This window comes from Rhinolophus ferrumequinum, chromosome 11 (genome assembly GCF_004115265.2).
Source record: "Rhinolophus ferrumequinum isolate MPI-CBG mRhiFer1 chromosome 11, mRhiFer1_v1.p, whole genome shotgun sequence".
Taxonomy (NCBI): domain Eukaryota; kingdom Metazoa; phylum Chordata; class Mammalia; order Chiroptera; family Rhinolophidae; genus Rhinolophus; species Rhinolophus ferrumequinum.
The window spans coordinates 88,732,350-88,756,986 of NC_046294.1; the positions used below are offsets into that span (position 1 = coordinate 88,732,350).

At 47.1% G+C, this 24,637-nt stretch overlaps 1 long non-coding RNA gene across 1 annotated transcript in view; it reads left to right on the forward strand.

Annotated features, from left to right (window-relative positions):
- Positions 1 to 24,637, forward strand: part of LOC117031262 (uncharacterized) — a 175,523-nt gene that overhangs the window by 135,240 nt on the left and 15,646 nt on the right. The window contains exon 3 of the long non-coding RNA XR_004424490.1: positions 8,957 to 9,160. This is a non-coding gene — a long non-coding RNA (uncharacterized LOC117031262). The remainder of the gene's footprint in view (positions 1 to 8,956; positions 9,161 to 24,637) is intronic.

Sequence of the window (24,637 nt, forward strand, 5' to 3'; positions counted from 1 at the left end):
TTTGTCTCCTGCCCACACAATGAAACCTCCCTGAGGGCAGGAATTTTTATATGTTGTTCGTTGATTCATCCTAGAGCAATGCTTACTGGGAGGGGCTCAGTAATATTGTGGGGTGAATGAGTGAATGAATTCCCCACCACATTACTCCATGGCCCATTTAGGACAGCCCATGGATGATACATTTTTTCTCAAGCCTAAGTGCCAGGAAAACCTTAGCCTGTGTTGAGAAACTGATGTTGAAACATTCATTTATTCAATATACTTATTGAGCACCTGCTATTTGCCACGCACCATCTCAGGTGCTGTGGAGACTGTCTTACACAAAACAGACCAACACTGCTGCTCTCTAGTGCTGAGTATTTATCTCATGGATCCTGAGGGTCTTGTCACTGTTTTCCTTTCAGCTTTAGCTCTCCCCATGCCCAGAGCTAATTTTGTCAAGTTTTCTGAGTACTGAAACTGCCTCTCTAATCTCAAAATTTTCCTTTTCTTCTCCCCGTGTCTTGATTGTTTTTAACAGAAAAGTGAAGTTCATGAGAAGAATGTGGGGTGTTTGGTAGACTGGCCCAGGGCTCTTGGAAATGCTGAGGACCCAGGCTTTCTCTTGGTCTCTGTCCAGAATCTCTCTTGGTCACTATCTCTGGCGCCTCATCTCTTTCTGTGTCTCTGCCACCTGTTTCCTTCTGTTGCTTGTGGACCTGCTTTCCCACTCACATGACTGAAGATGAGGCCCTGCCACTCTTGCTTTGATGCAATAATTCGGTTACATGTTTAATCTTAAAGTACTATGCGCACTCTCGCACTATCTCACAATCTTTTGGCAGCATGATGTGAATAGATTACTGCATACAAGAGTGGGTGGGGGGCTGGAGAGAGGGCGCCAAGCAGAGATGGAGGACTCCCCAGAAAGAGGAAGCTGAAGGTGACAGACCTCTTGCTTGGGGGGATGGTCTCTTGCTGCCACTCAGCGTGACAGGCTTCTCTTTAAGAGTCAATGTGATTTGCTCAGCCACAGCCTAGCAATTATTTGGCCCAGATATACTTTTGTCACCAGCCTGCCATCTCCTGATAAGTTCCCCCTTTCTCAGTGTCGCCTAGCCAGCCTTGGACTTCACACCTCATTCCCAGGTGAAGTCACGGACCCTCCTGCCCTTGGCCCCTGTTACTATCACAGTGGCTGGGGTGACCACTGAATCTGAAGTTCAGTGCCAGGAAAAGGGATAGATGGGAGTAGGGGAGGCCGGGGCAATTGTCACAGAGGGCCAGGTCAGGGAACACTCAAGGAGGAGACTGAGAGGCTCGGGCTGGGGTGGAGTGGAAGGAACCAGGTACCGGTGCTGGCCAACAGTCACATGTCCCAGGGTTGCCCACGTCTCTCTACCTTGAACGACATCCTCCCTCTCAGCACTGCATCCTTGAGCCACTAACCAGACTGTCGGGGGAGGGGTATGGCCAAGACAGAAGGGCACTTTGGCCTGAAAGCCAGAGGCAGAAGTACCCTATCCTCGCTGTGCGTCCTGGGTCTGGGGTTTCGCTCTGACCTTTAGTTCCCCTTTACTCCATGTGCTTCACCCCTACATCCTACCTGGTTTAAAAAGAGGAGCCTGCAGTACGGGAAACAACTTTCTGGGTCCATTGCTGAGGCTGTAATGTGTAACAGCTAACTGATTATGTGCCTTTGAACAAGTTAAGTAACTTCTCTGTGCCTCAGTTTTTCCTTCTGCACATTGGAGATAATAGTACCTATCTCATAGTGTTGTCATAAAATTAAATGAGTTGTACAATAAAGAATTCAGCAGAGTGCCTACATATAGTCAGTACTCAGTAAGTGTTAGCCACTTTTATTATCATTTGAGGAGTTCTAGAAGGTTCGTCCCATTCCTATATCTCCTCCATAGTCTGAAAGCCCTCCTTGACTTATTTCTTTGTATTTTTAAAAGAGGTTTTTATTAAAATTACTTATTTCTTTGGATGAAAGTTCTTCCAAAGGCTCTGCTAAAGAAATAGCATAGTACCTGCCAACAAAGTGTGAGGGTTAAGAACACGGACATGAAGCCGGGCTCCACACCTTGTCTGCTGTGTGAACTTGGACAGTTCTCTAGCCCCCTCTGGGCCTTGATTGCTTCCCTTTAGATGAGATAACAACAGACCCACCTGTAGGGCTTTTGTGAAGATAAAATGAGACCAGGTATTTAAGACACTCAGCATGGTGTTTGGAATGGCATGAGTGCTCAAAAACTATGAGGCTGTCGCTTTACCAGGTGCTTGCCATGCATGCATCATCTCATTGGATGCTGGCCTCACCTCTGAGCTGGCAGTGCAGGGCTTATCACACCCCTTCCACGTGAGGAGACTGAGGCTCAGAAAGGGGAAGTGACTTTCTGAGCAGGACTTCCTGGGGAACTTGGGCCTTCTGGCTCAGGCCAGTCCTCTCTCCAGGGAGTGGCACTCGGAGGCCTGGCACAGGTGGCCATTGCTCATGGCATGATGAGGGTACTTAGGTGATTTGCCCCTGATCTGAGGCCTGGAAGGAGTGGGCCCGCAGGGTAGGGAAAGGGGAAGGCCTGGGAAGGGACTGGCAGAGATGGTGGTAGTGTGTGAGCGAGTGCGAGTTCCTACATGTGGGGCGGGGGGGGGGCATCAGGAGACAAGTGAACCCCCACTTCACAGCTTCGGCTTAACCCAGCCCTGCTCTCGGAAGCTACGAGCCCCCCATTGCCCCTTGCAGCCTCCAGTGCCCGGCCCCTGGGCTTGAGGAGCCCTGGAATAAAGCTGTCTGCAGGATTAAAGCCGGTGCCTGCCTCTCACCAGGCCTCAGGAGGGATAGAGACTGGGCCCAACCCAGGGAAAAACTTAGATGTAACCTACTTTTTTACTGAGCTTGTGAAGGGGAAAAGACAAGTAAAAATAGCCCATCTGGACTGAGGGGGAAGCAATTTCCTTCTGAAATCCCTTTTTCTGATTTTTAAAAGATGCAATTTGGAACTTTCTTGGTGGCTCTGGCTGTGGTGTGGGCCAGGCCAGCTAAAAGGCATTAGGGTGGAAACCTGGGGGTACTTGGTGGACAGTGGGGGCAGTGGGGACGGGGACCAAGGTCTTGCTGTGTTTCAGCCCAGCCTCAAGGACAGGCCAGAGGAGGAGCAGTGAGGGGATTGGTGTGGCAGAGGGAGCACTGAGGAGTGAGGATGGCAGGGGTTGACCAGACAGAGGAAGAGGCTGGGAATCCTGAGTGGTAGAGGGGGGGTAGAACGAGCTGGGGGAGAATTCCAAACCTGGCTGAGTTAAGAGGGTGGCCCCGCAACTAAAGGAGGTCCCTGTGGTGGGTTCAGCGTCTCAGGATATTTCATGGGGCAGAGGCACCAAATCTATCCTGAAGGACAATGAATTCTGATCTCTTTTCTGGAAGGCCCTCTGAATCAGGTGGTACCTTGGGGACTTGGTCAGAGCCTGCAGGAGCAACTGGTGCCTGGCGGGGGGTGGGGGGGGTAAAGAAACCTAGCTCAGCCTTAATGCCTCAGGGTTCCTGTGCTTTTTGTCCTCTAGGGCCATTCACCACGTTCCCCAGAAGCCTCCTCCTCAACCTGCTACTTCTGTTTTGAGAAGTATTCCAGCAGCCATGGCATGGCTGTGAGGATTCCAGCTTGGCGGAGGGCCTCCTGGGCACCTTTGGGTAGAGCAGAAATGGAAACTGAGTATCACTATAGGGGCCTCCTTGGGGCTTGTTCTTCCCTCTGATATGATGCTAACCCCATGTCCTAAAGTACCAATCTATCAACCAACCCTCCAACTAACATATAAACCACTAAGTCCACCAACCTACCAATCAGGCCATCACCCCATTAAACAGCCCACCAACCACAAACCAACATATTACTCTATACCGTGCCACACTACAAAACCACCAACCTTCTAAGTAACTACCAACCAGCTAATCTGCCAACCAACCAGTCCACAACCGATTCTTCTACCATCCTGCCACCCCACTAAGTAGCCTATCAACCAACTCACCGATCCACCCATTTCCCCACTGTCCAATCAGGAGATATAAACTACACATATTAACAGGAAAGGTTAGTTATAAAGATGTTAACAAAACAGGTGATGACTTACTAAGGATTACCTCCTAACTGTGTTGCCTACCTACTCTAAAGAAACACAGGACGAGCAGATATGGGGAGTGGCCACTGCTTCTGAGGCTGAGGCAAAGCATCAAAGGAAGGAACAAATCTATAAGAGCCTTCTGGCATACACACACCAGTGCTGATTTCATGACCTTGTTAAGAGCAGGTATAGTGACGCCCACTGGACAACAGAGGAATTTGGTGAGGTGCCATGCTGGTTGAACTTCCTGGGGAGCTGCCTTCTGGGGTGCTGGAGGAAGCTATATGCTGTGGGAGCCTCAATGCAGGGGCCTGGAAGGGAAGCCCTTTCTTCCTACAGTATTTCAGCCCTTCCTACTAAAGCTTAACAGAGAGCCAGCTGGTAAAGGAGAAACGTTTATAGAGTCCAGCCATGGTCACAGACCAGGCAATGAAGAGTAGATGTGAAGCTGAAGGCAGTAAAGTCATAACTGGCACACCCATTCTCTCACCACCCCACCAACCCCAAAACTCCCTAATGGATATATCAGCCCATCCACCAGTCAACTAGTCAACCAACAAGCGTACTTTCCACCTACCCACCCCAGCCCCCTACCAAGTAACCAATATATGGACCCATCCACGCACCTACCTGCCAACCCGGCAACCTAGTTTTCTTGGTGTTACCTAATTCCAGGTGCTGTGAGGACACAGTCTCCACCCTGAAGGAGAGACACTTTGGAGTAATTTACCCAGACTGGGAGACATATGCAACTTATGCATATGACCAGCTAAGGGTCAATAGGGACCTGTCACACCAGTGACACCTTTAAATGGACAAGCACATGGTGTCTTCTGGTTAGTGGTAGGAGAGATTGCTATGGCCTAATGGTCTAGGACAGCTTTGTGGAGGAGGGGAAGTGATCTGGGTTTTGAAGAATGAAAAGAATGGAGATTAAGATTTGGAAATGGCTTCAGAAGGAAGGCAGGTAGAGACAAACATCTCAGGAGGACTCAGGCACATGAAGACTTCTGTATGAAGGACTCAGCATGCTTGGGGAAGCCTTCACATGCAGTTGCATTGGGCCCATAGGGAGCGAGCCTCCATCTTGCCTGTGACAAGAAGAGCCATCATGGCCCTGAGAGATGTTGATCATATCATCAGATTTTTTCTCAGGCAGTGGATAGGCTTTCTATGTAATGGGGCTCTTCCTTTTTCATCAAAAACTAAATTGAAAGGAAAAAAAGTTAAAGGCTCACCAACCTTAGGCAGACATTGGGAGGAACTTCTAGTCTAGACCAGCAGGAGTCTCAGGAATCAGCCTCTCTATAGACTTGAAAGAGAGACTTCCATCCGTCTGGGCTGGCTGAAATATTGACCTGCCCAGAGGCAGGGGAATGACCTTGATGACCCTTCCTAACCCCATTGTTAAAGGTTTCCCTGTGCTCCAGGTCCACCTGCTCCAAGTGCCGTTAACTATCTTGGAATAAAAATCTGACTTCAGAGTCAATTGATGGAGAGAGGTTCTCCCAACATTTGCCAGCGAAGGTAATTAAATTCCGATAAGAGAAGATGGAGCAGTGTGACAGGGTGGTGGGGGCAGCATGATGGAGGGGGGCTGCTGAGCAGTGAAACCACAGGCGTGTACCGCCCAAAGCTGGCAGCGGGACAAAGGAAATTGGTGCAGTCAAATATTTCTCCCTCATTGAGTTCCATTTACATGTTTATAATAGGGGTTCTTAAGGCCCGAATGAGAAGGCGGCTCATTTACAGGGAAGAGGAAGATTAAGGCTCTGCCAGATGAGATCAGGGATAGGAACAGAGGCCTGTTAGTTACTACAGAGGGACAGGAGGGGCGCCAGGCTCTGCTCCCGGATTGGTGCCTTCCTGTTCTCCAGGCTCACCTTTACCCCCGGCCCCAGTGACCTCCAAGGGGCGGGTTGGATAGATCCCCAGGGTTACATTTAGGGGCTCAGGAGGTTTCCACCTCCTCTTTTAAGGGGTAATTTCAGGCTGTACCTATAACACATGAACGTCTGTCCCCTGGAGATGCTCTGGAAGCGGTGGGGAGAAAGGATCGGAAGAAGCCACGTGCTTAATTGCCTGGCCGTCACATGAAGCCACTGTCCACTAGGAGGCAGCTCACAGGAACTTCTGGGCCATGGAAGGGGATCAGCACAGGCAGTACCACCACAGGATGTGCCTGTGGCAATCAAGGCCAGACTGAGTGACCTGATGATGTCATCTGATACAAAGGCAAAGAGGTCCTGCCAAGTTGATTTTAAGGCCTCTTTTAACAACCAGAGCTCATGTTGTGGTGGAAGAAGTATGGGCTTTGGGCCAACAGACTTAGGGTCAGACAGACCTAGGTTGAAATCCCAGGTTTGCTATTTGCTAGTGAGCCTCAGTCTCTTCTTCTGTAGAAATGGGATGATCACACCTACTAACCCACATTGGGTTGGTTTGATGATGCAGTGAGATAATGTAGGTAAAGTCTGGCACATAGTAGGTGCTTAATGCATGTTGGTGACCTTCTACCCCACTCTGTGGGGCTGGATTGGCAATCTGAGGTGAACACTGCAAAAGTCTTCTCTCTGACCTCCCAGAGCCTGGGGCTGAATATGCAGCATCTGGCGTCCTTCAGCAGGTACCTGCTCTGTGTCTACTCTTCTTGTGGTGGAGGTATCTAGTGATATAGAGGGGAAGAAGAGCTCTCACTCTGGCCAGAGATGTGTAGAAATCCGGACCCTCATGCACTGCTCGCTTTTGTGTGACTTTCCACTGTGTGCTCTCACCTGTGTACCAATCTGAGACCCTCACCTGTGTCCCATCCTACCCCTCAGGGCTCAGGAGATGAGGGGAAGATGAAAGCAGGGGGATGAGAGGAACAGGCTTGGGGATCTCCCTGATTTCCCCATGGGGAAGAGGGATCAGAGGAATAAGAGTTATGTCATACAAAGTAGAGTGAATCCGGCAGTCAAGAGTGGAATTTGAAAAACTATTTAGGAAAACGATCATCTTATAAAGGCCCCAAACCAGAGATTTCTGATTCAGAATCTTGATTCTAGGCCCAGGGCATGTAGAGTCCAAGATGAGAATGATTCTGAAGGAAATCAAAGACCCTAAGATGAGAGACTCAAACTCCCGGGAGGGTATGGTACTGTCTTGATCTTCTCAGAGGTCAGTCTTCGGTGAATAACTCAGGGCTGTAATGTCATGGAAGAGGGTGGTGGAGGAAAGCACCTAGCTAGGAACATGTCAGAGCCTTCTTTGCTTACCAATGCACTTTCCTTGAAGCTGTCCACAGCGCTGGCCTCAGACCTTGTCTAGCACTGCCTGGCTGGCCTCAGCTGCTCCCCTCCAGGCAGTTGTCTGCCAGGCCTGTCACCTGCAGAGCCACTGCCCAAGCCCACAGCACTAACGCCTGCTTCAAGTCCCAGACCTTTCAGCATACCTAACTTTCAACAGAGCAAACAAACCTAAGAGGAATTTTAGCTTGAGACTTTGTGCTAACGATAAACTAGTCCCTAGTATAGCCTATATCCTAGAGATCACTTTAAGCAGAACTCTACCCAGAAGCCTCGCTTGAGCCCAATACAAACCTGAAGTCCAGTCCTAGCCCTCATCCGCCCCTTAGTATGGATCTTAACCACCACCCTCATTTCTAACCTCAGTCCTAGTATTACTTGGCACTTCATCTCTCACCCTAATCTCATATTGAACCTGAGCCCTAAAGACTCGGGGTTAGGTAAAGACTGGCTCCTCTCTCCCTTGTTTTCTCTCCTTCTTTATAAACATGGTCATGCATTTGTGTCAGGTACTGGGCTTAGGGAGGTGTGTCTTACTTCCCCTGCTCTCAAGGAACTTGGCCATTGCCCCCATCACCCTCACTGTCAGATGGAGGACCCCAGGGATTGACAAACTCATGTCAATATCAGCATTGATGACATTCCCCCAGGAGGAGCATCCTTAGAGAAGACACCATTTTCATTTTTTGAAGGCAAAGGATGAGGGGTCAGGGAGTAGTTTGGATTCCACCCATCGTTTTCCATCTGCCATGATCTCTGACTGATGTTTCTCTGATCCTTGGATCCATGGTGCACACCGGTGTGGGTGGGGTGGGGGAGAGTGTTATTCTCCATGGAGGAAACTTCCATAGAGGTGAAGCAAATGACGAGTTTGTACATAAATGCTGAGGAGCGTTGAGCAGCACAGGACGTATCAGACAAAATAGATACTACCATTGAGAGTTCCCACCCCCCCATGTGCTCAACCCGTTGAAGCCCCACAGCACTCTCTGAATAGGGGGTGTAATCCCATTTTGAAGCCAACGATGCTGAGGTTCAGAGAGGTGAAATGACTTGCCTCAGATCGCAAAGATACTAGGTGGAAAAGCTGGGAGTCAAGTACAGGTCTTCTGGCTACAAGTCCTCAAAGCTGGGGAGGGTTAGAAAGGAGAGGGTTTGGGGAGGACTGAAGAGTTGAGGGCATGGGGATTTTCTAGCTGCAAGTGCTCAGGGTTGGGAGGGGTGAGTTGGGGATAGAGGCCGGAGCTGAAGAAAAGAGGTTGGCCAAGGCTGAGATGGGGTGGATTGGATGGGATGGCCTCCGTAGGCTGGTCTGGGCTTTGCCTTGGCCCTAGGCCGGGGTCTGGGGAAAGCTCAGAGGGAGAAGAGAACCCCTTGGCTGATTCCTCCTGAGGGTCTGCTCTTGTCTTCTACATGGAGAATGCAGGGGGTGAGTTGGAGAAGGGCAATGATGGAGAATGGCGGCCAGGAAAAGGCACATGACATTCCTGGGGGTCCATCGTAAGGCCCATGTGTCTTAATCTGCTGACTCTTCACTCTTCCCATGCCCTCTTCTTCTCTCTCTCCAGCAACCGCCCTGGTCCAGGCCACACCTGGCCCCAGGTCACAGCCTTCATCACCTCCCTCCTCCATCCTTTGGGTCTTCTGCTCACAGCCAGAGGGACCTTCTGAGATCCCGTGAGGACCCACCTCCCTAAGAAGCTGGCTGCCTCCTCTTTCTTGCCAGATTTCACCCAATTCTACTCCTTGACCTTCTGGGCACTACAGTTGAGGTGAGTTTAAAATGTCTCTTCCAAATTGGGGTACTCCTGAAACTAAATTGAGTGCTGTTAATGGTTGTGCAGCGCAGCGGCTGTGACACTGGGGCATGCACTCTGGCCTCACCCTTCCTCTCCAGCCCCATCCCTGGGCTCTCCAACAGCAGCCTCAGCCCCTTGAGATCTGGCCCTCCTGTAGCTTCTGGGCCTGGGGGGCTCTTCACTATGAGAAGAAAGGGCCTGAAATGGGGTCAGGAGCTGAGTCCCAGACTCAGCTCTCCACTTACAGTGTTGAGACTTGCCTGGGGAGACCTCTCTGGCTCGTCTCCCTTTAAAATGGGATATTACTCCTACTCTTTTCCTCTTCCAGCAAGATGTGGTATGTGACAGCACTTGGCAAACTGATGCATTGCACACATGAGACTTGCTGGAATCATTGTCCTCTTTCCTGCCCAAATTTTGGCCCTGATTATTAAAAAAAAAATTTGTTTATGGTAAAATGCATATAACATAAAATTGTCAACTTAACCATTTTTAAATGTACGGTTTAGTAGTATTAATTAAAATCATTGTTGTGCAACAGATCTCCAGAGCTTTCCATCTTGCAAATCTGAAACTTTGTCCCCAGTAAACAACAACGCCCATTTTCCACTCCCCCCAGTGGAGTGGAATGGCAGCCACCCTTCTACTTTCTGTTTCTGTGAATTTCACTACTCTAGGAACCTCATATAAATGGAATCATATAGTATTTATCTTTTTGTAACTGACTTATTTCACTTAGCATAATGTCCTTAAGGTTCATCTATGTTTTAGCATGTGTCAGAATTTTCTTTCTTTGTAAGGCCGAATAATATTCCATTGTATGACAATAGACCACATTTTGTTTATCCATTTATCTGTCAATGGACACTTGGGATGCCTCCACTTCTTGGCTATTATGAATAGTACTGCTATGAACGTGGGTGTACAAATATCACCTGAAGACCTTGCTTTCAATTCCTTTGGATATATATATACACAGAAGTGGAATTGCTGGGTCCTGTGATGATTCTATTTTTAATTTTTAGAGAGACCATTTTCTATAGTGGTTGCATCACTTCACATTCTTACCAACAGTGCACAAGCGTTCCAATTTTTCCACATCCTTCCCAACACTTGTTATTTACTTTTTCTTAATAGTAGCCATCCTAAAGGGTGTGAGGTGATATCTCACTGTGGATTTGATTTGCATTTGGCCCCAATTTAGTTTTTTTGACCCCAATTTAGTTTAATTCCTCTCCTCCGAGGAGCATCCATTCCTTGCAGCATCCAGCGCTCCCCTCTGCACTTCCCAGGATTCTCAGGCTGGTCTTGCAGCTGCTGCTTGATTATCTCCCCTCAGGTCAGTCACAGTCTGCCAACCCATGCAGGGCAGGAGGTATCTTTCTTCCCTGCCAGCCTTAGCACAGCCCTGGGTGTCCAGTGGAGCTTTATCAGGTTGACTGGGGTCTTTAGTTCAACAGTTCTCAAACTTGATCATGAATCAGAATTTGTTGGTGGGCTTGCTAAACCCTAAATTTCTGGACTCCACCCCCCAGTTTCTGATTCAGTAAATCTGGGGTAGGGCCTGAAATTGTGCCTTTTTAACAAGTTTTCAGGTGATGCTGATGCTGCTGGTGCAGGGACCACGCTTTGAGACCCACTGATGTTTTCAGCAAAAGGGGTGTGTGTGTAGTTTGGAGGGGTGGCACTTTAGACACCCAGGAAGTGAGCTTTTCTTCCCTAGAGGCAGAAGCAGCCTCCATTGTTTTTGGAGAACCTAAGTGTTGGATGTCTTCAGCCTGAGCTTCCACATCCAAGTTTAATGTGTTCCAAGCAATTAGAGGGAGGGAACCAAGGAGGGGTGGGAGCCAGTGGAAGGCAGCTGCATATTTCATGCTGTTCTCCTGCTTTGAAGGTCCTGGGAAGGCAGGTCCATGGCAGTCTGTGACAGCTTCATCTACACTAATGAGGAATGGGGAGATGTACCCTGCTAGTGGTGGGGTGCAGAGCCTAGGGCTCGTTGCTGTGGTGGAAGGACAGAGAAGGGAGGAGCAGGGGAGCTGAGGGGTGGGTAAGGAGGAGAGGAGGGGAATCTGTGATCTGGGCCCCTCCTGTAGCTCAACTCCCTTCTCCCTCAGGATGTGGGAGTGTTGGTGTGATTCCTGGAGAATTTTCAGCCGCAGCCTCTAAGGGCCTGCCTCTGTCCCCAAGGGCACCTCTGGAACATTCTTACCCCTCCAAAGAGGTGTTTCCACACCTGCAGAAGCTTCTGGCAGAACAAAGCCCCACTGTTCCTGAAACTGCCCATACTTGGGCTTTGGTGGTGTCAGGAGCCTCTGAGTTGCAGGAAAATAGGGCTCATTACTATTTGGTCTCAGATCCATACCCTGTTTATCTACTTCTTGCTCCATCCCCATCCCCAAACTCCCACCAGCAGGACCAAGGCCATTTCTACCGAGCTTATAATTGAGGGGATTGGGAGGAATCTCTGAACCTTCTAAGAAGGCTCCTCCTTGTTCTTAGTTTTGGCTCCACAGGCGCCATAATCTGAGATCTATGGTGATGGGAGACGAAAGGGGGCAGGGTCCCTGCTCAGAGACAAGATTGGCTTGGGGACAATTTCTGGAACCACGGGGTGGGGGTCTGCACGGGGTCTGTGCCAACTGTTCTCTGAGTCCAAGACACAGACTCCAAGAGCTCTCAGTAACCCTGAGTTGGCTGCATGGACAAACATACCCCTATGGCTCAGCCGGGCACCACACCAGCCTCTGAGGAGACACAGAACTGTTGGGAATCCATGGTTTCCTCACTTACAGTTATCCAAATCATCGGTCAGAGACTGCGTGGAAGATGGATTCCTGGAGCTGAGCTGACTCTGCTGCACTTTTGGCCTACTCCTGCTCATCCCCATTTCTAGGGCTCCATTTGTCCTTCCAAATGAATTTGTAGCAGTGGTGTAGGACAGGGCCCTGGGAGGTGGGAAGGGATGATGGCAGTACAATCAGAGAGACCTGGGTTTGAATCCTGCCTTTACTTCCTAATATCTGAAGATGTGACGTTGGTCAAGTCACAGGACCTTTCAGAGTCTCCATTTGCTCATCTTGAATGGGGACATAATTTCAATTTTGCAGGGATGTTGTAAGGATATGATACATGGAAAACACTTAGCACAGTGCGTGGCACCCTGTGACCTCTCAATAATGGGCACATGCACGATCTTGAGAGAGATGCCTTGAAAGCTGCTTAGGATTTTACCCAGTCCCAGGGCCCTGCCCTCCAGCCATGTGGAACCAAGGACCAGGCCATGAGCTCCCTTCCTCAGAGCAGATTGGAGTAAGCATTGAATCCTGAGTTGCTCCACTGGGCTCCCTTGTAACCTTTATATTAGGAAATTATGTTTAATAGAAATTGTTCTGGCACCTCTCAGTGGCAGTTCCCTGCAATTCATTACCACTTGGGGGAGGGGGACAGGCAGCTGAATGGCTCTAGGGCCCGACTCCAACAGGGGAGCCCCACCCTCTGCCAGGTGCAGCGTTGTCTCTGTGGGTGGAAGGGACACAGGACAGAGTTGTTTCAGCTTGGCGTCCTCACAGAGAGAACAGGCCAGCTGTTGGAACACATCTGGATGGGACTGGCCTGCTCTCAACACCCTCCCCTGAGTCTGATTTGCGACTACCCAGCTGCTGCCAATGATGCTCACGTGTTGATGCCGTTCTGATTCTTGTTCTGTCCTCACACGGCCCCAGGCAGGTAGAAGGAACAGTGGTCTCCAGCTGTGCAGAACCAGAGCTGGAAGAACTGAGTACTCCTTGCTCTGCTGCCTCTCTGTCTGCCCGCAAACTCTAGCGTCTCTCCCCTGCTCCCTTCCTTCCGGAAGCTTCCCCGGATGCTTCCCCTCCAGGTCTGCTCTTCTCTCGTTCCCCGCCCACCCCCCCAGGAGAGGAGAAGTTCACACCTGTTTCTCACCTGACTCACAGAAGTCTGGTCTGCATCCCCTGACTGGCCGGGACTGGGAAAGGCAGAGGCTCTTTGGTCCCATCCATCAGGGGCTCCCTGAGATTTGGCTCTTAGAACCAAGGACTTCCCGAATCCTCCTGTCTCTCTCCTAACTCTAGACACTTCTGTTTCTCACACTCAGCCTTGGCGGCGTGGGGGTTCGAATGAGCAGGAATGCTGAGGGAGGGAAGGTCACCCCATGTTTTTCTCTTCCACATCTGACAACTACCTGGGAAGTTCCTCTCTGTGTCCCTCTCATTTTGGTCCCAAGTCCCAGGCTGCAGCTGTTGGTACCCTCTTGGTACCTTGGATTTTCTGCTCTGTGAAATGAACCAGATCCCTTATCTTGTCTCCCTGGAAGAAAAGAGGGTGCAGGGAGCTTGGTGCTGAAACAGTCCCTGCTTCACAGTACTTGGAGATCATGTCCCGGCATGGTTCGTTTGACCCTACAGCTGGTGGGACCCCTGGCCATTTCACCAGCCAGCATCTGACATTAGCAGCAGCCTAACCTCTTCCTGCTGTATCACTCAATGGTGTAATTGTGCGGGAAAAATTGTACTCAATTGTATTTCTTCATGTTAAATCCCTTCTTCTCTCTATCTCCTTTTGAATGTTACAAGGCTTTCTTCCTCCCCCTCCATAAAAGCGGGAGCTAGGCACGCACAGAATCATTTCAACCCCCCTGTAATCTCCAAAAGGAACACTTAAATTTGAGGGAAAAAACACATTCTTACAGCTTTAATTTCCCTGTTATGAAGTGTAATGAAAAAGCCTTATTATTTTTAATTCTTCCTTTTAATAATTCAGCTTCAGAGTGATTTAAGACTAGGATTCATAATTACCTTTCTGCTTTCTTGGCAAATGGAGTTATAATAGAAATGAGCACTCTGGCGACTGAAATGGGTTTCAACAGATGGCTGTGGCGTCAGGCCTGACACCGATTGGTGCAAGAGCATTCCAAGGGCCCCTCCAGGGTGTGGGACCTGGACTGGACTTCTGGGCCCAGGTGGATGGAGGAAGAACTGTATTGCTTGTGCTCACTGGGGACCATTTCTCCTAACAGTAATGAATGGTCTGTTTGAACGGTAATGAATGGTGTGGGTTTGAATGACCCATCTATCCTAGAAGGGAGAAACTGGTGAAAAATGGCTAAGAAAGTCTTCTTACATACACATGGCCAACAGGTACATGAAAAGGTATCAGAGAAGTGCAAATCAAAACCACAACGAGATATCACCTCGCACCTATAAGAATGGCTATTATCAATAAGACAAGAAATAACAAGTGTTGGTGAGGATGTGGAGGAAAGGGAATCATCATGCACTGTTGGTAGGATTGTAAATTGGTGCAGCCACTGTGGAAATCAGTATGGAGATTCCTCAACAAATTAGGAATAGAACTGCCATATTCCACTTCTGGGTATTTATCCGAAGAATGCAGAAATACCAATTCAAAAAGACATATGCACCCCTGTGTTCATTGCAGCATTATTTGTAACAGCCATGATATGGGAAGAACCTAAGTGTCCGTCAGTGGATGAATGGATTAACAACATGTGGTACAGATATGTAACAGAATACTACTCAGCCAACAGAAGGGGAAATCCCACCATCTGGGACAACATGGATGGACCTCAAGGGTATTATGCTTAGTTAAATAAGTCAGATGGAAAAAACAAATGCTGTATGATTTCACTCATGTGTGGACTATAAAAAGAAATAAAAAACAAACTCAGATACAGACAACAGATTGATTGTTACGGGGCTGGGGAAGGGGTGGAGGGAGAGTGAAATGGGTAAAGGGGGTCAATTATATAATGATGGATGGAAACTAGGCTTTTGGTGTGAGCGTGATTTAGCACATTTAAATGTCAATTTATGACGTTGCACACCTGAAACTTACATAATGTTATAAACCAATGTTACCTCAATAAAAAACAGATATGAAGCAGGATATTTTCAAAAGTAAACAACGTGGCCAAAAAAGTCTTCTTGATTAGCAACAATGAACTATAAGATTGATTATAGTTCAATGAACTATAGAACAATGAACTATAGAACAAATATAGAATTATAGAACAATGAACAATTACCAAAAGATTAATGACAGTAGCTACCATGAATTGAGCAAATACTACTGTATATAAGACCTAGCCGGACAATCAGCTCTAATGCATCTTCTGGAGCAGTGTTATATTATAGTATATTAAATATTATATTATATTAATTATATATTATATTATTATATTATATTATATTTTATTAAATATATTATATTATAAACACCTAGTCGTATATTATAGTAAAATAAGACCCAGTCTTATATTAAGTTTTGCTCCAAAAGATGCATTAGAGCTGATTGGATCAGGTCTTATTTTCGGGGAAACACGGTATGTGTCAGGTATGGTCCTAAGTGCTTCAAAGACGTTCTTTCTTCTAACCCTCATAATAATTTATTCTTCATAAACTGAGACTCATAGAGGAACTAACAAGCCAAAGTCAAGGTAAATGGCAGAACTTGGATTTGACCTCAATTTTGTCTGACTCCAAAGCCACCACTCCCCGGCATTGACTAATTTTCCAAGGACTGCCCAGAGTCTATTACCTAGACATGGTACCTGCCCCCAAGAAGCTTACAGACTTAACCAGACATAGAAGTGGGGTGGGATTATAGAGAGACCCGTGGAAAGAGCATTGGCTAGGTAGGAGTCAGGAGCCCTGGGTGCTTCTACCAGCTCCACTGCCTGTGAACTTGGAGACACTGAGAAAACCTCTTCTCTTCTCTGAGCCTCATCTATAAAATGGGGATAATAAAAATTGACTTGTCTCGTTCAAGGAACTGTAATGAGACTCAAATGAGAAAATACATGTGGAAAAGCTTTGTAAATCCTCAATACTTCTACAAGGGTGAAGTATAATTATCATTATTTGATAACAGAATACTTAAAATTGTATTCTGTTAAAATTCCATTTCTGTCCTCCTCTCAAAGCCATTTTTTTCTGTTGCCTGCCTGCCCAACCTTCCTACCAAAATCTAGCTCAGAATCTACCTCCTTCTCCAGGAATCCTTCTGGATTGATTACTCTCAGGGCCCATTTTCTATGACTCTCCACCTGCCTCTTTCTCTATTTTTTGCATTCAGTTATTTGTGTCGTTAGGTTCCTAGGGAACACAGGTGTGTGTGTGTGTACACACACATGCACATGCTCTCTCTAGACTGTCAAACCTCACTTCAAGGCTTTTTACTCCTTTTCTTTTGTTACCTCAGAACTCTTCCTCTGCATTCAGGCTATGAAACATCAATACAGTTGATTCACTACCTAAATAGAGACATAGATGGTGAAAGCCCACAGATAATCCCAAACAATGAAATATTAGTATTGGAGTGTTGAAGCATGCAATGAGACACACACACACACACACACACACACACACACACACACACACACCATCACGCCTGCAACTGGTTTACCTGAGCTTGCCTATATTGTGATCCAGTTGTACTCAGCCCTTATTTTACAGTTTATCTAGTGCTTTCCCATATATTAAAGAACAAGATTCTCGCAATAGCTTCCTAAAGAAAGACACAGGGCAGGGATCACTGCCCTCTTTTCAGAGCAGGAAAGGTTAGGTGGCTTGCCCGAGATCCTTCTGTAGAGTGGGGAGAGTCCAGGCCTTCACACTCCTGAGCCATAGCTCTTCCCAAGACGGCAGTGGGGCTATCTAGCTGCAGAGAGGGAGTTCTGGTATGCCAGGGAAGAAGCCTGGCCTTGGTCCTGACAGACTGTCTGAAGGAGGAGGTAGCTGCCCGGGGCAGGGACTCAGCACCCCCAGAGCCATGAGCCTTGGAGACAAAGCCCTTCTTGGGCTCAGCAGAAATCAGAGTTCTGACCCAGCAGTCCTGTAGGCATCACTTTGAGCCTCCCTGTGCTCCGGCCTGTCTGAGGACCAAGGAGCTTGTGGTAGCTTGCCCCTGGGGGCCTCAGGAAGAAAGGAAGGGACTGGAGTCAAAGGGGTAGTTCATGAGGGCCTTTGCTCAGACCTGGGTGGGTTTGATACCTCCCCTCCTCCCATTAATGCTCCCTAGAATGGAAAGGCAGCTGAGGGGCCCTCAGAGACACTTGAGCCCTGATTAGGAATTAAGTGTCTCATAATGACTCCCTTGAAATGTCAAGCGACCTGGCCTACTCCAGGGCTGATTGCTCCCCCTGGGTGGGTGGGTGGGGGAAAGTCTGGCCCTGGATGCTTCTCCACCATGGAGGTCTCACCCTGAGGATTTGTCTCCAAGGTGAGCTCTTCCTAGGCTGTGGATGTCCTCAACTCTCATTGCAGCCCTCCCCGTACGGAGCAGTGCGGTCTTTACCCCTCCTGGATACTGCCATGGGGTAGGTATTACAGGTTCCAAGGAGGGTGGAAAGGGAAGGGTTGAAGCTAGAACTGACCTCACTTGTCCTGGGCTGGGCCACAGCCTAGTTGCTGGACAGAGCAGGTGGAAGCTCAATCAGGCTCTTTGCAGAAAAGGGTCCTGCTCTTTCAAGGGCCTGCAGGAGTACAAGCCTCAACTTTTCCGTGGCTATGACTTGGGGTCTTTTGGGAAGGCCCAAAGTATCAGTTAGTGCTTTGTAACAAACCAACCCAAAACTCAGTGACTTAAAACAATTAGATTTATTATTTCTTGTGAGTCGATGGGTTATCTGGGTGGTTCTTTTGGTCTTCGCTGGGATCACTTATGTACTTGTGGTTGGCTGTAGGTTGAGGAGGCACCTCTGTTGATCTAGAATGACTTCTCATTTTTTGGGGGTAGCTGCCCATAGGCAGGTTTAGGGAGGTCTTAGTTGGGACAACTGGGTTCTTCTTGACATGTCTCCCATCCTTCGGCAGGCTAGCCCAGGCTTGCTCACATGGTGCTAGTAGGTTTCTAAGAGAGCACGGAATGCCACAGGTTTCTTGAGGCCTAGCATTGGAACACTGTCACTCCCATTGAATTCTACTGGTCAAAGGAAGTCACAAGGCAGCCCAGATTCGACTTCAGGGGAAATACTCGCAGGCTCTACTTCTTGTTGGGATAAGCTGCAAAGTCACATTGCAAAGGGTATGGATGTAAGTAAGGGAGGATTTTGGGGCATTTTGCAGTCAATCTATTATATCTTTTGAAGCCTCTTGTCTCCCCTCTTCCAAGGTCTGAGTGGGAGAACTTGGCTTTAATCACCAGGGAAGGACTAGGCAGGGCCTTGACCATATGGTCATGCGGGTTTTTTTATTAACAGTTCTGACACGGGTTGAGTGCAACATCTTCCAGCTGCGTGACCTCAGGCTACTCACTACTTCCCTTTATGTTTCAGTTCCCCGAATAGTGAAATGAAGTAGATGGATTAAATTTGATTATTAGAATAAATGATGAATTATTGGGAACCTACTCTGTTCCAGGCATGATGTCAGATATTGAGCTAGAAGATCTATAAGGACCTGCTAAGCTGATGCAGGAGGATGTGTTGGCAGGGGGCAGAGTGCCTGATGCAGTAGAAAGAGACTGGTTACAATGTGAGTTCACATCCTTCTCTACCATTTTGTGGAAGGTGATTCCCCATTCTGAGCTAGTTTTCCTTTTGGCAAAAACTGGGCTGTGAATATATTTAGTAAAGTACTAAACGAGAACGCATTTGTTAACTGCAAAGTGTACTGCACATGTCAAACGTCAGCTGCTAGAGTCACTAGTCCTCTCCTGGACATCAGCTTTACTGTGGAGAGCTGCAGGGATTTTACTCACTTCTGGTAGAATGTGACATTGGTTTCTCACCATTAAATGAGTGCTCCTTGGGCTGAAGAAACATGGCAGAATTTGCTGAGTTAGACATGAAGTGGGGAAGGTTGTAGAAATGGGGTCGTTACTTGTTTTCAGGTGGAGGAGACTCAGGGAATGCTCTGCACATTTGAGCAGATCCAGATTCAACTATCATCCCTGATCACCTGCCTTCCCAGGCACTGTCTTAGATGTTACTGCATTTGATTTCATCCTCACAATGACTTTTGGGGCAGTACTTTTCTTACTGTACAAACAACGGTGCTGTGTCCTGTGGCAGATAAGCAGCATGATGTCCCTCTGTCCACACAGCCAGTAATCATGTATTTAGAATCTGTCTTCTACTGATTGCATATAAAGGGAATCATGGCTAGCAGACTTGAGATGGGTGTGAACTTAGCTCTTTGGCTTCCAGCATCATTACTTTCCCTACAACATCACAGTGAGGATTGCTGAGTTCCATGCCCACTAGGAATAGGAGAAGCTGGAATGGCCTTAAAAGGCACTGGGTATGATTCACATTAGAGAAACCAAGAACTTCCTGGCTACAAGCAGTCCATAATAATAAAAATATCTAAAATTATTGAGGACTTACTATGTGTCAGGCACCTTGCTAAGCCCTTTGCTAACAGTATGTCATTTAATCCTTGGGAGAACCTTGTGAGGTTTGTACTGTTTAGGTCACTTGTTCAAGGTCACACAGATAGTGAGAAGTGGGCTGGGGTTTGCATCTAGTGACCTGGCTCCATCTGAGGTGTAGCACTCCTGCGCTCCTGGCTGAGTTAATGGGCAAAGTGCTTTCTGCCTTGGGTCTCCACAGGCCCTTAGCTGATGAGAGGCTATATGCTGCCGGGGGAAGGGGAAAGTGCAGGTCTTCTCCATGCCCAGGAAGGTGCAGTGGGAGCTTGTGTGAGTCTGCTCCAAGTGGAGCAGTATATGGGAAAAGGTAGGTGTGGAGACAGCATCTTAAGCCAGGCATTCCTTTTCAGGGAGTAATGCATTGCTCAGATATCCAAGGCCATTAGCTCCCTCCATGGGTGCAGTTCTGTGCTTGGTTGTTTATCGTGCCTAAGGGCATGAAACCGATTCCAGAAAGCTTGTCCATTTCCTCCGTCTCTTCCTGCAGAGGGGATGGAGTAGGTGTATGTGTGCAGGGCTGGCCAGGATGAAGACACCCTTGGGTGGGCAACATAACTCATATGAGCATGTCTCTCTAGGGGATCTTTGAGATGTCATCTCTATGTCCAAGAATGGACATCTTCCCAGGGATGCAGGGGTGTGAGTGTAGGGGGTGGGGCCAAGACTGAGAGGAACCAGCTGGATGAAAGGAGAAAGTGCAAAGCTGTAAAGGGTGATTAGGGAATTGGGCAGGGGTCAGAGTGTAGTCCTGTTGTATTTTAGGGGACATTCTGGTGGGGATGAGAGTGCCTGGAGCCTATGGATGTGAACCTGGTTGCTGATTCTGGAGAAGCTAAGGACAAGATATGGGCCGTTGTCTATGTATGCTACCCAGTCCAGATTTGGACACTGGTGGGCTTTTTGAGGTCAATAATGAAGTCAGTGGCAATGATTACACAACATCAAAGGCTTAGTGAGACCTATTCTGATCCAGTTTCTAAGCTAGACTTGAGGATATAATGATGAAAAAGGGGTGGTCCCAGATCCTAAGGAGCTCAGGTGTGTGTGTATGTCTGTGTGTGTGCATGTATATGTGGATTGGGGGGTAGTGGAGACTCACACAGGGGCTCATGCCTCTATTAAGACTACTGGAAGAGGATGAGCAAAGTGCTTGGAGAAATGCAGAAAAGGGGACACCTGGACTGGGTCTTCTTAATGAATAACTCACCAGGGATGGAGAATGCTTCTGCATCAGTTGGGGTTCATGGCCATATTCAATAAAAGTGACTGATTAAGCAGAAAAGGAATCTATTAGAAGAATACTGCATGTCTCATCTAACCCTATGTTTGTTCTAGAAAACCAGACTGAAGGCTAAGCTTCTAGGCACAATGCCCTACCGCACCACAGAACTAGACTGATAGGGACACTGTAGCCACTGCTGTTGTCCCACCAGACCAGCTACTGCTGCAGCCTCTCCCCATTGATTGCACTTTTTGAACAACTTATTCCTGCTTTCACTTCTACCCCAAAGTTGGACACCTCCATTTCCACCCTTGTCAGCACCATGGATTCTGGGCATTGCCCCCTTACTCAAATTTCTCCCTTCAAGAGCAAAGTCTCTTATGAGTAAATCTGATTGGTGATGTCTGAGTCACATGTCTGTGTTGTAGTTGCAAAGGAGGCTGGGTAACTAAGTTTCTGGTTTCTACTTTGGTATGTGACTCATGAGGCTGGAAACTCTCAAACTTGGCAAAGATGTTTGTGGGCAGCAAAACCAATTGAAACAAACATGATAAAGTTCATTGCTATGACAGTAAGTCCACAAGAACAGGAAATGTGCCTTTTTTATGTTTTCATGCCAGTGAATCTCTAGCCTCTAACTTGTGCCTGGAACATGGTAGACAGTCCTGATGTACTTGTAGGATGAATGAATAAATGACAGAAAGGGATCAAAATGGCAGCATGAGGTAAGCCTCTGTAAATCTACCCTAGAATTTACAACAAATGGAACAACTATAACTCCACAAAGGACTCCCTGCACAGCAGAGAGGCAAGACGAAGAGGCCCACTACCAAATTCACCTAAAGGTGGGTGAATCGCGCGAGTGGGGTAGGAGGGAAGGGAGAAGTGCAGAGACGGAGCCGCGTGGGTGCGGGATGCAGACATAGCTCAGTACTGCAAGCTCACTGCATCCCGGAACTACCGCAGCTGTGGGAGAGGGAAGAAGTCGGACTGCTAAGGCTCCATTTATGGCCCACAGGGCTGAGGGGACAGCATACAACATGGCTGAACCCAATGCTCACGGCAGAGACCTCGGAGAAAAGACTGAGGGAAGAAGGCTGAAAATGGTGGTTTAAGCCCTCACTGCCAAGCAGAGAACAGAAGCCTTAGGCACTGAGACTATCCGCCCCCTCCTTACCCTCCCAGAACTCACCCCGCCCCCACCTGCCCGGTGCTAAAAGCAGAACAGTAGCAGTGTCAGATCAAAAGAACAGAATATTTGCTGTACTGAGAACTGTGGACCTCAGACACAGATTGGCAGCCCAACTAGTTCCGGCAAAGGGGAGGGAGCTGTGGAAGAAAGACCAGCTGTAGTGGTGGTTGCCGCCATTGCTCTGGGCCACCTCGCACAACTCACCCTGCCTCTGGCCCCACCTATCTGGGTGGATCCCTGCAGGAGTAAACAGAACTGCTGAAACATACGGGCTCTGAATCTCGTGCAGGAAGAGCTTTGGAACTTCAAAAGCTCTCCGCATACCCACGTGGACACTGCTCCCTGTGACACAGGTGAACTATTAACAGAGGAGAAGCCTGTCTCCCAGGGAATCCCCCCATTGTGTGAGAAGCTGGAATAATGCAGAGAAAACATAGCACTACTGTGTGAGAGAGAAAAAAAGGCTGCAGTCGGAGAGAAAATAAAACATTTTACCAACAAGTACTGGAAAACAAAGAAAGACCTCTTCCTATCAACCTGTTGCAGAAGCCACTCCTGTAGATGTCTAGGAAGAGAAATAATAAATGAGTAATTGCCACGAATAACCAAGGCAACAAGACAGCTCAGAAAGAAAGTGAAAAGTCTCCAGAAAAGAAACTTAAAGATATGGAATTATGTGACTTAAATGACAGAGAATTGAAGATTGCAGTTCTGAAAAAAACTCAACGAGATGCAAGAAAACACAGACAGGCAGTTTAATGAACTCAGAAACACAATCAAAGAACAACATGAACATTTTACGAAAGAGATTGAAATTTTAAAAAAGAACCAAATAGAATTTCTGGAGATTAAGAACTCAACAGAAGAAATTAAGAATGAAATAGCCAGCTTAGGTAATAGAGTTGACCAGATGGAGGAAAGAAGCAGCGACATCAAAGATAGAAACCTGGAAATGACACGGATGGAAGAAACAAGAGACTTGAGACTTAAAAGAAATGAAAGAACTCTACAAGAACTTTCTGACTCCATCAGAAAGAGCAATATAAGAATAATGGGCATACCAGAAGGAGAAGAAAGAGAGAAGGGAACTGAGAATATATTCAAACAAATTATCAAAGAGAACTTCACAAACTTATGGACAGAACTGGATCCTCGAATCCAAGTAGCAAATAGAACACCTAATTACCTCAATCCCAACAGGCCTTCTCCAAGGCACATTGTATTGAAGCTTTCTAAAAACAATGAGAAAGAAAGAATCCTCAAGGCAGCCAGGGAAAAGAAGACGGTAACCTACAAAGGAAAGCCCATTAGATTATCATCAGATTTTTCAGCAGAAACTCTACAAGCCAGGAGGAAGTGGAACCAAATATTCAAACTATTGAAAGAGAGAAATTATGAGCCAAGAATAATATACCCAGCAAAGATATCCTTTAGATATGAAGGAGGAATAAAGACCTTTCCAGACATACAGAAGCTGAGGGAATTTTCTAATACACGACCTGCACTACAAGAAATACTAAAAGAGTCTATTCTACCACCATCAACAGGAACAATTTGTGGCAACCAAAACATAAAAAGGGGAGAGTAAAGGCCTGAACCGGAATATGGGAATGGAGAAAGTAGGCATGCTGAAGAAAATGGAATACTCTAAATATCAAACTTTCTTGTACATAAACTTAAAGGTAACCACTCAAAAAACAAATCCAGAACTGAAATATATACTGTAATGAAAGAAGAAACAGAGGGAAACATCATAGAATGCCACCACACAGAAATAATAGACAACAACAAAAAGGCAAAGAAACAATGGAGACACAGCCTTACCAGAAAACTTAAGATAGAATGACAGGAAATCCTCACATATCAATAATCACCCTAAATGGAAATGGACTGAACTCACCAATAAAAAGGCACAGAGTAGCAGATTGGATAAAAAAACTAAACCCAATCATATGCTATCTCCAAGAGACACATCTCAGCTACAAGGACAAGCATAGACTCAAAGTGAAAGGGTGAAAATTGACACTCCAAGCAAATGGTATCCAGAGAAAATCAGGTGTTGCCATAATGATATCAGATGAAACAGACTTCAGGGTGAAAAAGATAAGAGATAAAGATGGACATTTCATAATGGTAAAGGGGACTATACAACAAGAAGACATAACAGTCATCAATATTTATGCCCCCAATCAGGGAGCACCGAAATATACCAAGCAACTACTAACAGAACTAAAGGGAGAAATTGACCAAAACACAATTATACTAGGGGACTTAAATACATCATTGACAGCTATGGATAGATCAACCAAACAGAAAATAAATAACGAAATAGCAGCCCTAAATGACACATTAGATGAAATGGACATAATTGACATATATAGAGCACTTCATCCTAAAATATCAGACTATGCATTTTTTTCTAGTGTACACGGCACATTCTCAAGGATAGACCATATATTGGGACATAAAACTAACCTCAGCAAATTTAAGAAGATTGAAATCATACCAAGCATATTCTCTGATCACAAGGCTTTGAAATTGGATATCAACTGCAAAAGGAGAGCAGGAAAAAACACAAATACGTGGAGATTAAACAACATACTTTTAAAGAACGACCAGGTCA